The following is a 13197-nucleotide window of genomic DNA, read 5'->3' on the forward strand; positions in this document are numbered from 1 at the left end:
GTAATGTGAATAGATGGCCGTTGCTTACAGCAAAGGTTTTTCCTTTTTTTTTTCTCCCTTGTAGCACCACTTGGGAAAATCTTTAAAACCCCTTCAAAATCCCATATTTTCTCAAACCTTAAAGTGAAACCAAACCCCAGTTACACAACAATGGTGCTTGGAGCCACTGAAAATGCACCTTTAAAAAAAAAAAAAAAAATGGTTTCCTCGATTGAACTTTTTTTTTTTTTTAACTCTTTGAGTCCCGTCTCTGTGAAAACAGGGCAGTTGTGAATTGGTCCTGAGCCAATATTTTGACTGTTCCATGTTGCTAAAACTCAAAAACAGAAACCATGGACCGGAACAGGAGATTGTTCAAATCAATTGAATTGAAACGTTGAAATGATGTCATCCAAATTTAACGATTGTTTGATTGTTACATGCTATATTAGTAACATCGTTTTGCTGTATTGTATACAAGGTGTGCCTCTGACATTTTCAGCAAAATGAATGTGAAGCATGTTTTCAGAGGTTTCCAGTGAGATACAGCTCCTTGTTTGCAACATGAGACCTTTAAATAGACAAATTGTCTCCCACCACCTCTTCTCCAACCGTCACGCTGTTATTTATTATATCCCTCTTAACACTCGCAGAAAGCCCTTTACAGGAAGGAACGCAAAAAAATGGCAACAGGAATGCAAATTAAGATTCAGAGCTGGCATTTTAGGAAAGCAGAAATGCACCTCACAATTTCTCATTTTCACTGCAGCCCTCCCTGCAGTGGCTCCAACCTCTTTATCTATTTTTCAGCTTTATTATCTATTCCACAAAGAGAGCAAGGATTGTTAAAATAGTCAAAAAAAACAAAAACACCTTTACAGAGTGTTTTACTTGCTCAAGGCCTGGTTATGACACATGTTTGAGCTGTTACTAGCAGCTGAGCGACATCATTAAAAAAAAAAGTGGTTAACATGGCTTTAAAGTTCAGCGGAAGGTTGCATTACTTACCATTTTATTTCTCCAGATCTCATCATCCGTTGTCTGAAAATACACTCGACTTCCCCTCTTCGTTACTCACCGCACTCTGTCTCACTCCATTGAGACGAAGTCATTTAGCTTGGAGAGGAGGAACATGCCTCTAAGGAGGCAGGTGCTAACTAAAGGAAACTAAGTGCATTAGATATTTCATTAGTAGAAGAGAGAGTGGGCTCCTTGAAGCAGTTTGAAAATAGGCTGCCTGCTTTTGATTGGTTTTGTTTCTCTCTTGAAGAACAATATCGTGCTGTTGTTTCTCTCTTCTTTCTTTTTTTGTTGCAGCGCTTACATAGCATTTACAATGGTGACAGATTTTCATTTGCATATAATTAGCTAAAGTGTTTGCTTTTCAATACAGCTTTATTGAGTTCTTCAGCATTTTTCCACAATTGGATAACACAATGCAACTAGCACAAGAGATCTGTGAAGCACGATACCGGTGCTTTAATTTTTATCCTCTGTGTTTGGTGGGGGGTGTTCTAGGTTTTTTTTTTTGTGGGTTTTTTTTCAATCGCTATGGGGCTTACATAAAAATTCAACACCATTCTCTCCGCGTTTATTGTCAAAACACATGGGAATCTTGGACTATTTACAAAATGAAAACAGTTTTATCTGGAAAGTCAGAGTAGAAAAGAGCAAATTATCTTTTATATGGGCATTCGACCAGTTTCTTCTTCTTGAGAAATGTAAAGTGTTTTTACTTCTAATCATGACTAACCTGGCCAAACAAGCTGCTTGTTCATCTGTTCATCTCCTTTTCCGAGTTTGTGTTTACATCCTCGTCAGCTCGGTGTAAAGTAAAACCCAGTTTTCACTATTGTACAGTTTGGGCGCACTTGTTTAGTACACCTTAGAGTTTTCTGTAGTTATATTTATAATGCATATTTTACTTCCGTTAGATACCTTACTGTTTAATTTATAGTAAACCATATTGCTCACATACACGGTACACCCTACTGTTAACTTCTAAAGAACGCCTTTCCAAATAACCTCTTTCACTTGACTTTAAAACTGATTTCAATGGTGCGCTTCATTGTCTACATCACTACACCTTGGCTCATTTCAATAGTACAGCTTAGGCAATTTGTCGCCGCGATTTTACCCATAAAAGTATTACTGCTTCGTGAATCAGCACTAAAACAAATGAAACCAAACTAATAATTATGTATGCGAGTCGGTGGGTTTATTATGAAATCTTTTAGTGCTCTAATCCATGTGACAGTTGCTAATTGCCACAAAATGGGCCCGAAGAGCAAAGTCCTGTGGCACAACTAAGTCACACTGAGTCTCCAGTCTGTGCTGCTGTTTCATGCCAGTTTGGGGCCTAACAAACCCAGTTTCGTATGAATGGAAATAATCCCTTACAGATGGCATCTGAATGAGTGGATTACTGAGAACAAAAAGTTTTACAAAGATGAAAGTGTGAGCCAGAAGTGTGAGCAGCTCTCCCGTGTCTTTATTTGCCCGATTTGTAAAAGAGCCATTAGCGTAGTGTTCAGTTCATTGAGTGTCATTGTAGTGTCACTGGACGTGGATTTGTTAGGAATTATTTATCTTCTCTTACGAAATTCCAGTTCTTTCCCATATAGTTGCATCTCTCTTCTCGCTGCTGCGATGGCGGCTCTGCGTTTTCCTACCCCGGCAGCCGATCTGTGACACTCTCGTCACATTCTTTGCGTCAAGGAGAAATAAAATTGAGAGGGGGGACTCTGTCATTTGTATGCAAAGAGACAGCCGCAGCTATCTCCCAAATATGAGAGCCATCCAGAGCAATTTGGCTATGATTGGTAGAAATGTGAGTAATCTATCGCCCCATGCATCCTATATGATAGATGGCGCCTCCCTTTGATGGAGCGAGTCGTGCAGAGACGCACGCCAAAGCGGATAGGCCAGGGCACGCTTGTGTGTTTAGGGGTGGTGCGCAGCGAGGGCACGTGTCGCCGCATGCGTTCATGCATATCAATTTGTGCCGTGTTGATGCACCGCGCCATGGTTTGGGCCTGTATTTGTGTTCCTGCCTCAGTAATTCAGACATGCTGATTTGGAAGGGCGCCGCAACAATTACTGATGCAAGAACGGCGATGCTGTGAAAAGTAAACCTGATACAGGATGTGTGTGTGTGTGTGTTTCTGTTCACAGTCATTAGCATCAGGGTACCAGACCACTCAGACACTTGAGAGAATGTACTTGAAAGTTGACCAATGTGGTCTTTAAGAGTTTAATGTTGTGGTCTTGGTTTCCTCAGCCTACCACAAATTACTTGGAGGGTTGCAAAGTTTTCTACCGCCGTATGCTTTCAATTTAGCTGGGGTATTTAATTACCCTGATCAAATAAATGATTACAGCTGGAGTTGAGTTAATTTGAATGCACTGCTGCTAATTAAGACTTAAAGCTGCTCTTTTTGAATATGCCTTGCCTGTACTGTTTCACAAGGGCAACATTTTGCTGACAAAAGTCGGATTTTCATTGTTTTGGACTTGAAATCTGCCAAGAAAGCTCTTCCTACAGAATTACTAATCATTTTGAAGCAAGGTGGATTTTGCCTCCATTTGATTATTATCTGATACCATGTGTTAAAAACATTCAAATCAGTGATTATTGCGCAATTGACAAGGCAAGTTTATTTGTTTTGCGTCGATCATACACAAGGGTATTCAAAGTGCTCCACAAAGGCAAAGAAATACATTAAAATCATAGAAATAAAACAAGATATTAAGAAAATAAAGAAGTGCATTTAGACATAAGGCATAAGGCAAGTAGTTAATAGTTAAGAATGTAAAATGAAACTGATGAAATGGATTTCAATTGCACAATTAATTATTTTCGACCCGAGCATCCCCAAAATCAAACTAGAAAACGTGAAAGAGCTTGATTGACTTACTGAATTTCAATTCACATTAGATATCCTTTTATTTTCTGTGATTAGCAAGTTTCTTGCAAATCAAAGTGAAAACAGAAAAAATAGCTGTAGAAACTCAACAGCGACAGAGTAGCCCTCATCCTAATATTGCTCTAGTTTTATAGATCCTCACCTGGACAGATAATAGATAACCCACAGAGGTTTGTTTTCTTTTCTTCCTGTAATCTATGAACTGGCCGAATGCAATGACGTGAGATGATGTCCATACGCAGACCTTTCAAGACCCCATATTTCTTGGTTGGGGTGTCGAGGGAATGGTCACGAAGGTGTGTGCACTTACAACCCGTCCTCATCTGTGAAATCTAAAACCTTGACATTAAAAGTCTGCCCCAAGGCTTCATTGTCCCGTGTTCTCACACAGATACTCCCTGGGTGTGCAGATATCCTGGTGTTTATCAGCAGGTTTGCAGCGTGAAACAGAAATGTCACGTCTCACGAGGAACCTGGTTGGTTGTAGTCTGAGGCCGAGCCCAGGCGAGCACCCATGCACACAGGAAGACGCTGGTTTTACTTACACCGTCGGTATTGAATTGTTGTTTAGCACCTGATCAGTGAACTGTTGGCTTTGGCATTTTAACATGAAATCATTATTTCCAACCGTAGCAGAGGATTAAACTTTGGTGGGTCTTTGATTTGGAGACCCTCACTCAAAACATCTGTTCTGTAACTAACCCAGACATCTCAACTCAAGGGAAGTTTATTGAATGTCAATGGATTATTGATTGTCTGTCATGTCGTCCATCCATTCGTCTCACTCTCAGCAATGCAATATCTGAAGTTCAAGGTTTTCTCTTGAGGAATCAGCACTTCTGTCCTATTGTTGGATCTCAGAAAAGTAGATTCTGCTGGTTGGTGGGAGCATACATGGCCAATGACCACATTTTTCAGCGTTGTTTAAAAATAATTGAAGGCTGTCTGTAATTATGGCATATTAGAATATCAAGGGAACATTTTGTGAGAACTGTAAACAAAGTTGTGATTAAGTCCACTATAACATAGTCTGATATTGGCTAAAATTGTCCAGCTCTCGTGGAGTTTCCATAGTTGAGCAAGTCAAAATGACCACAAAAAACAAAATCTCACAAACTTGGCCCTTGCTTTCAGTTCACTTAGCTATTAAAGAATCTCATGTTCAACTTTATTTCTACTTTATTTCAAAAATTATTCCAACATTGTGGAAGTCATGATACTTCCAGTAAAAGCACGCTTGGTTGCTCTTTTTGTGTATTAATAAACAGAAAATTGAGGATTATTTCAATTATATTTAACTTTATTGATGTAGCACCACATACAACGCAGTCATTTCTCGGTACTTTTCACATAGAGAAACCAACAAATCCAAATAAAATTAATTCAGAAGAACACCATAGAAACCACTGTTGTATCTGATGTTGTACACTTCAGTGATTTAATTTGATCCGTCATAAAACAAACAGTAGAAGCCCAATAACCACGGTTTGTCATGTCACCACCCTGGCATATTGAAATGGAAACACACATCCTTCTGAATTGGCTGAGTTTAAGTTTGAGTTCAGAACATTTGGGCCTTTACAGAGTACAACTAGAACACACTGCCAGACAGGAAGTGAGGTTTCCGTCGTCAGAAATCCTCCTTGAAACAGCAGCAACTGGTCTTGATGTATTCTTGAATTGTTTTTCTTAAAACTTATTTCTGGAATAAAAACAGTGTCAGAAGTACACTTATCCACTCAAAAATTTCATTAAACGTAATCTTTGTGAATAAATTTCTCTTTATTTTGCTCAGGGGGCCTCATCTGGATGTCTGTGCCTACGCATGCATGATAGAACTTAGACGTGAGCGTTTAAGAAAAACAACATCCCCCAAAAAAAAAAAAAAAAAAAATCAGGCTGGAGCAGCAGTGATAGAGGTTGCGGGAGATAAATCTCAATCCTCTTTTTTTTTTTTCTCCATCTCGCTGATTGAGAGACGTGATCTTTTCACTCTGACACCCTTATTTAACAGCTGCCTCTCCAGCCCCTGCCAGCACTCCACAGACGCTAACCACCGTGGAATCACTCACATCGCAGGACGTGCCCGACTCCATCGTATGCTAATGTGGAAATGTACCTGTCTGCAGCCAGACAGGCAAGCTCCACTGCGGGAAGTAGGGGGGTGGGGGGGGGGGGGGGGGCAGCAGTCTCCAGCGAGGTCTCTGCAGGGAATTGGGCCGAGTTAAATATGTAATGAAAAGCCTCGCCTGGGCACCGAGCACTTGACCTTGCCTCGGTTGGCGAGGCAACTGGCGCACTTTACTCTACATACGTCACCCCTACCTCCGACGAGCTTTTTATATCCCTCCACCGCGGGAGGCAGGAGCGTAGAGACGAAACCACATCTCTCGAGTTGGTTCAGATGGCAACCACGGGGGCAGCGAGCGGCAGGGCGCAACACTCCCGGCTTACACAGCCCTCGGCCGTCGCCATACTGCACGTGTGCGCGCGAGCGAGCGAGCGAGCAGCAGCGCCATGGCCTCACTCGCACACAAAATAGGCCGAGAGCTTTTGAGAGATGAGAGAAGTGACAGTGGGAGAGAGATGAGAGAGAGGGCAGAGACCGAGCGGAGCGGGGGGGGGCTTCATTTGCCTGTGATGCTAAAAATAAAACTTGCAGAGCCCCTTTCTGAGCGTGCACCAAAGCAGACCTTGTTCATCCAGAGCACGATTGTGGATGCTTGAATAAGCTGTCTGCGCACACGCCCGCCACTGAGATGGCATCTTCTGCCGGCACACAAACATCATGTTCCTCTGCTTCATGAATAAAATACATCTCTTCTGTAGACTTGATGGAAATTCCGCCATAACTATTATGATGATGCTAATCTTTAACTCGGTCTAATCTCAATGAAAGCCTAAAGATGTTTCTTATTGTGTAACACACACACACACACACACACACACACACACACACACACACACACACACACACACACACACACACACACACACACACACACACACACACACACACACACACACACACACACACACAGGATAAAATAAATCCATATAAAGTGTGAACTGACTGAAGTCCCCAAATAATTTCCACACATTTGATGACCTGACCATCTTCTATCGTGTTCAGGGTCGCGGGGTCACTGTAGGCGAGGGCTATCTACGATACACCCTGCTAGTGCTGTCACAGGACACACAGACCACCACACACTCGCATGTAACGTCACCAATTAACCTCACATGCATGTTTGTGAACTGTGAGAGGAAACCAGAGTACCTGGAGGAAAGGCAGAGAAAGGCCATACTTGCGGCAAAACTGCTAAACGCTGCCCTGCCTCACCCGACCTTTAACTTCAGTCAAACCTCAACAAAAAAAATGTGTGTGAGAACCGATTACACACACACGTACATACACAGGGGCTTGAATATTTTTGAGACATTAGTGTGACCTGACAGGACCAGGGAAGATATTAAGACATACAACAGGCCTGAACACCTCTATCAAGCACACACACTGTTCTCAGTCTCCATAGCAACCTCCGGCAGAATTGATGAGCAAAGATCCATTGACACTCATGTGGATGGGGGGGGGTCTTCAGGGTGCGATGGGTGGCGTACAGTGTGACATTGAGAAGCAGGACAACCTGGCTCAATGTTTTGAGAGGGGATTAGCGCCTCAGCTGGCCAGCATCTCTCACACACACTGAAAACATTCCCACAGGTGAAACTCACACCGCGACACACACACACACATTAACACAATAACAGGCATGTTCTCAGACAGCTCGCACGTTTTCTCCTCATCACACTCCTGGATGTTGGCTGTCCTCAGTCTGCCCATGGCCTTGACACTCACCTGCATGTGTCCTACTTTCTTACGTCCTGCAATATTTTTTTTTTCTTGCTTCCTTCCTCCTACACGCAAACCCTGAAGGAGCCTGTTGAGTTGAGCAACGGCGCTGTCGATATCTACCGACTTCCTACATGGAAATTGTTGCGTAGAAAATGTCTGGTGTGCCAAAGAAATAGAAGGTTTGGAAAGTTTGAACTATTTACTTTGAGGTTTCATTCAGTAAGTGAAAACAATGCAGGTATTTAAATTGAAAAACTGTAATGCCCTTTTACTTATGATGATTAATACAATGGATATATTGAGTCTACCATAATTCATCATGCTTAGTGATGAATTTTTTCTGCATTTTAGTTTTCTTTTACACCCAAACAGGAAATATTTAGACATTTTTGTTTTATAAAATTTTTTTTTTACCTTTTAAATCATGAAAAAGTGAGTGACTTTAATCCAAGATGTATTTTTTTTCTCTTTTAGCACAATGCCACAATTACTAGTATTAAAAACGATTTCATAAAAGGAATGTTATGAGGATTAAAGTGCTACCTTTCCAAGAGTAGTACATTTTTTTTGATATACCTATATATTTAACAGAAGTTTCACTTATTGTATGCATAAATCATATCCGTGTTTTCGGCGTCACGTCAATTAGTCCATCGTCTCCCGTCTTTGTGCAATAAGTTCCGAGGATGCTTATCATGTAACTAGCAAACTGTGACAGTCACGTGTCTTTCTCCATGTTTGAATGATGAAGTGAGTTATGGATGCTCGTGTAAAGAATGTGATGCAGAAGTAATAAGAAAGGCCCAGTTTACAAGAGAAACATACACCAGAGAGTGGATTTTATGTTTCTGCTTCAGAAGATTTTTATAATGGTCACTGTACAAACAAAAATGCTGCAATTTGCATGCCTGTCCAGTAATTGGTGTGTTTTTGTCAAACGAATTGTGTGCAGAGAACAGTTCAATGTAAACATTCAAACTGTTTTCTTCGCTGTATATGTGTCTCTGCATATGATCCAGATGGACAATTATTATTATTATTGCTCTGACCATGTGTGCATATGCAGGCCCCCATGTCTCAGAAGTGCTGCTGAAAGTTTTATGTCAGTATTGTTGCTCAATCGTCTTCCTCACCTTTAAAATAACAAGACAACACATAGAAATACTTAAAACCTGCTGTCATTTAGTTAATAGTGTAATTACACCCACAGTCTGACAGCTCTTCTTTTTCAGGCGAGCACATTTGCTTCTTTTTAACTAGCATTGTCGCTGGATGGGAAATGACAACTGCATCAGCCTGCGACACGAAAAGTGACTCGCTCTGTGCACCAAGGAGTGATATAGAGCCGGATATGTCTTCAGAGCAGCCTGGCAATCCAGCAGTGCAATAAATCCTTCAAATCTCCATGCCTGGGTTCATGTGAAGAAACTCATCATTCAAAATTGTCACCAGAAAAACTGCATCATTTGCTTATTCTGGTGTTTCACAGCCCAGCCCGCTCGGGAAATGTAGAAAAAGTGCAACCCTCTGTGAGTTTTCCAAGGAACCGTCAGCTGAGGTCATTTCGAATGCTTGTCAATGAATTTGCTGGTTTGCTGCCAGCTGCATTGGGATCCGACTCTTGGAGCCAGACGAGCAAACCACTCCGACAGCTGAGAAAGTTCACACTATTTGCTTTCTTTGCAATTTTTCTCATACAATACAAAGAGCTTCACTCACTACTTTTGATACATCTTGAATTGCTGCTGTCTTAAGCTTGATCTTGTGGATATATTAGGGATTGATGGCTAACAGTACACTGTCAGATCTTTTCCACATGATGCTAACATCAAAGACAGAATTGATTTATTGTTTTTGCCTTTTACCAAACTCCACTCAACTCCAGCTCCTGTGATTGTCTGCGGCTCGTCTTTCTTATTTAAAACTTTACTTCCCCTCCGCAAATGTGCTGCTGGACCTCTTTAACAAAAAAAAAAAAAAAAGAAATACAGAGTTAGGAGGCAGATTACGCTGATGTATGTTTCGCATGTCAAACAATCAGCTTTGTAAGTGAGAAACTATGGGCTGGTAATGGCCGGGGATGGATCATCATTACTGCGGGATGACACGTCGTTTGAATCATGGCGCGGCGCGACTCTGCTAACTGAGGGACTTAGCTCTCCCGCGGGGATGGGGGGAGTTGTTTGGGGAGCCAAACTCGCATCCCTGTGCGTCTGTGCAGTCGGATTGGCACTCATGAAGACAGGCTGTTAGCGAGCGTAAACACCAGTGCACCAAAAGACGAGCAGTCAGCATTTGCATGGGTGTGTGTGTGTGGGGGGGACTGCTTGCGACACTGTGTGATGTTTGCGGCAGCCTCTGAGCTCTCTGTGCATGAAGCCGGCACACAGACATAATAATTAACATATGGTGGATTCTACAGAGCTCTGTGTGTGTGTTTAATGTTTCATTGCACTGCAGGCTGTGTAAGTCACGATTGCATGCACATCCACTCAAATAAAATTGTGTATCACTAATGTAATCACAATTAGAAGCATATTGCCCTGTGTACAAGATGATTACCACCGTTAAGTGCGATTTTGTTCTGATGTATTATGTTTGCAATTACTCCAGAGTTGTGTGATTTCACATATTTCCTCCATCACTTCTCAGTCATCCTGAGAGAGCAAGTTCTCATTTGAGTTCTGGATTATGTGCAAAGGAAAGAACAGCGTGTGACATGGGGAGTTGCATCGTTTTTTTAAACTTTTGAATCTTCTCCCTGTGTGTGCGTGAGTTCTCTACTTCCACAGAGAGAAAACTTATATTTGAGGCAAACTGATGCCTTTAAATTGACCATAGATGTGAATCTGTACACGTGGTTGTCTGTGTCTGTGTGTTTGCTCTGTTTTGGACTGGTGACCTGTCCAGGGTGTCCCTGCCTTCTCCCAGTTGGCTGTGATCAACTCCAGAGACATTTCTTAGACTTCCTGACATTTTGGAACTGCTTTCACGAAGAAAGTAGTTAACAATTAACAAGAAAATGGAAATGAGAGTGACATCTGTCAACAGATTAAAGAAAATCTTCATTAACTAAACCAGCCATCATTGTTTTTTTTATTTGTAGCTTTATATATATATATATATATATATATATATATAAAACCCAAAAGCTCATTCAGTGATTCAGAAAAATAACAAAAATAGTAATATCTTTACATCAAGATTTGTGGACTAGTCGAAAGGGAAACACTCCAGAAGGCTTCTCTTTCAATAGCGTTGAAGGGAAGTGTGTGTTGCGAGGCCATTGTCTTGATGAGCTGCCATGGGGTCTCAAACTGGGCTGGATTACAGACGTGGCTTTGTCTGGCATCTTTCCCCGCAGGTTCATGTCTCAATGCTTGAGTCGAATGTTGATGTGTTTTGCTCCAATAGACTGATTATCCCAACATGCTGCCTTGCATGACCATGTCTCTTCATTTCCAACTATGCTGTTTAAAACTGCAGCCTGCTTGAGCGTTGCTAATTATTTGAACCAACTGATCGACTGCAACTCGTAACTTCAGCACCATGGACAGCGGCAACATTCGCCATTTAACCACTGAGAGTTTCCAATATGAGCATGTTTATGCGGCACTCCTTCACTATAATGCACAATTATTACATTATCATCACTTCCTCTTTGGATTCCTGCTATTTTGTCAGCCGGCCACGCAAGCTGCTCTGTTGCTGAAACCTTCCAGATCGTCACAGAGCTTCGATTCTCCATCCTACCGCATACTCCTCTCCTGGCACCTCAATCAAAATAGCGTCGAGCTCCTGCACCACCTGCGGCCAGGACAGAGCATGTGTTTGTTTTGAGGAATGTGAGCGCTAACTGAAGCTATTTGCATGTGAGTCAGGTCAAGGACAGCACAGGGTTAGTCTGGCTGTGATTGACAGGAGGAAAAGTGTGACGCCGGCAGAGGTGATAGGACACCTGACAGGAATATACACACACACACACACACACATACACATACGATTAAATGAGACGGCAGAGAGAGTTGGACTTAAAACAGTTGGAGGGGGCAGCACGGGGAGAGTAACGAGAGAAGTAGAGTTCACTCAGCCGTGTGGTTCACTCCTCTCGACACACACATCCACGCACATGCACAAACACACATGCCAACCACAGGCTGACCGTAGTAACTCAGTGGCCCAGTAACAGATGCTGCGAGCAGTGTGGGGGCCGGGCTACACCTGCTCTCCTCTGCTGATGATCCTCCACCTCTTCTCTCTGGTGCACCCGGACCGCCACGGCACTTCCATCCTGGTCACTTCTCGGCCTGGCTACTCGACATGCCTTGCCCTCCCCCCCCCCCCCCCCTCTTCTTCTCCATCTGGTTTCTTAGATGTAAAGGCCAAATTATGTACTCATTATCCCCAAACACACTGAGGATGAGGGCTGTGGCTTGGAAATATTGCCACAGTATTTCAGGGTAATGCCGCGATGAAAATAAGCACGGTGGAAGTACTCTAACTCAGACATGACAAGACTGAAGTGGGAAAGATTTGGCTCCATCAGTATACGAATAGAAAAGTAACTTAACAAGTACAAAATGATTAATGAAGATGCAGCAAACATCATGTAAGAGACAACAACATTGCTACCCAGAGGCAATAATTCAAATGTTACTGCTGGAGGTGACATTTCACACACAAAAAAATTTTTTTTTAAAACATTGCAGAATTAAAAAAAAAAATGGAATTAACAGAGCGAATAAATACAAACAATTTTCAGCATGTCACAACAGTAAAATATTTTCTGATAATTATTTTAAAGTCTTTCAAAATGTGAAAGATGAGAGAAGTAAGAATGAGATTTTGTTATTGATCAAAATTTAGACTTCAGTATCAAATCAAATTTGGATGAAACGCCATAGATATATATATAGTCAGTGATGAATGGATTTCACTTATACAGTCCCCAAAGTGCTTTTCATTGTTAATCCCATTCACCCATTGTTACACATTTTCGCACAAATACTGAGAATGTTGTGCAAGTGTGCAAATTTGATGGAGTTGAAAATGAATAGAATTTTTGATTAGAGTAGTTTTGGGAAAGATTTATTTAAGTCTTAAAGCCCACCTTCCGTAATTGTCTTTTATTATATACATTTATATATGTTTCTAAATCTATGTTTAAAGTGTGTATTTTATTCTACTTTACGATCTTGCTTTGTTTTTTTTCACTTATTCATATCTTTGGTCATTTTGCTTTGTGTTTATTTTGTGTACAGCACTTTGGTTGCTTCATAAATGCAGCTGGATTGGATTACAGCGTCTCAGGAGGTATACCCATTGTATTGATTTGACTAACCCAGTGTCAGACAGCTCCAAATGAACAACAGAAGAAAGACAAAACAAACTTTTTAATGTAGCCTAACAAGTCAGAATCAATAAGAACTAATGCAC

General features: G+C 41.5%; 1 protein-coding gene across 3 annotated transcripts in view; it reads left to right on the forward strand.

The window, feature by feature from the left end:
• nlgn2a (neuroligin 2a) overlaps window positions 1-13197 on the forward strand; it is a gene marked incomplete at its 5' end in the record, with an annotated part of 136903 nt that overhangs the window by 66111 nt on the left and 57595 nt on the right. The window lies entirely within an intron of this gene.

This window comes from Blennius ocellaris (genome assembly GCF_963422515.1).
Source record: "Blennius ocellaris genome assembly, chromosome: 23".
Taxonomy (NCBI): domain Eukaryota; kingdom Metazoa; phylum Chordata; class Actinopteri; order Blenniiformes; family Blenniidae; genus Blennius; species Blennius ocellaris.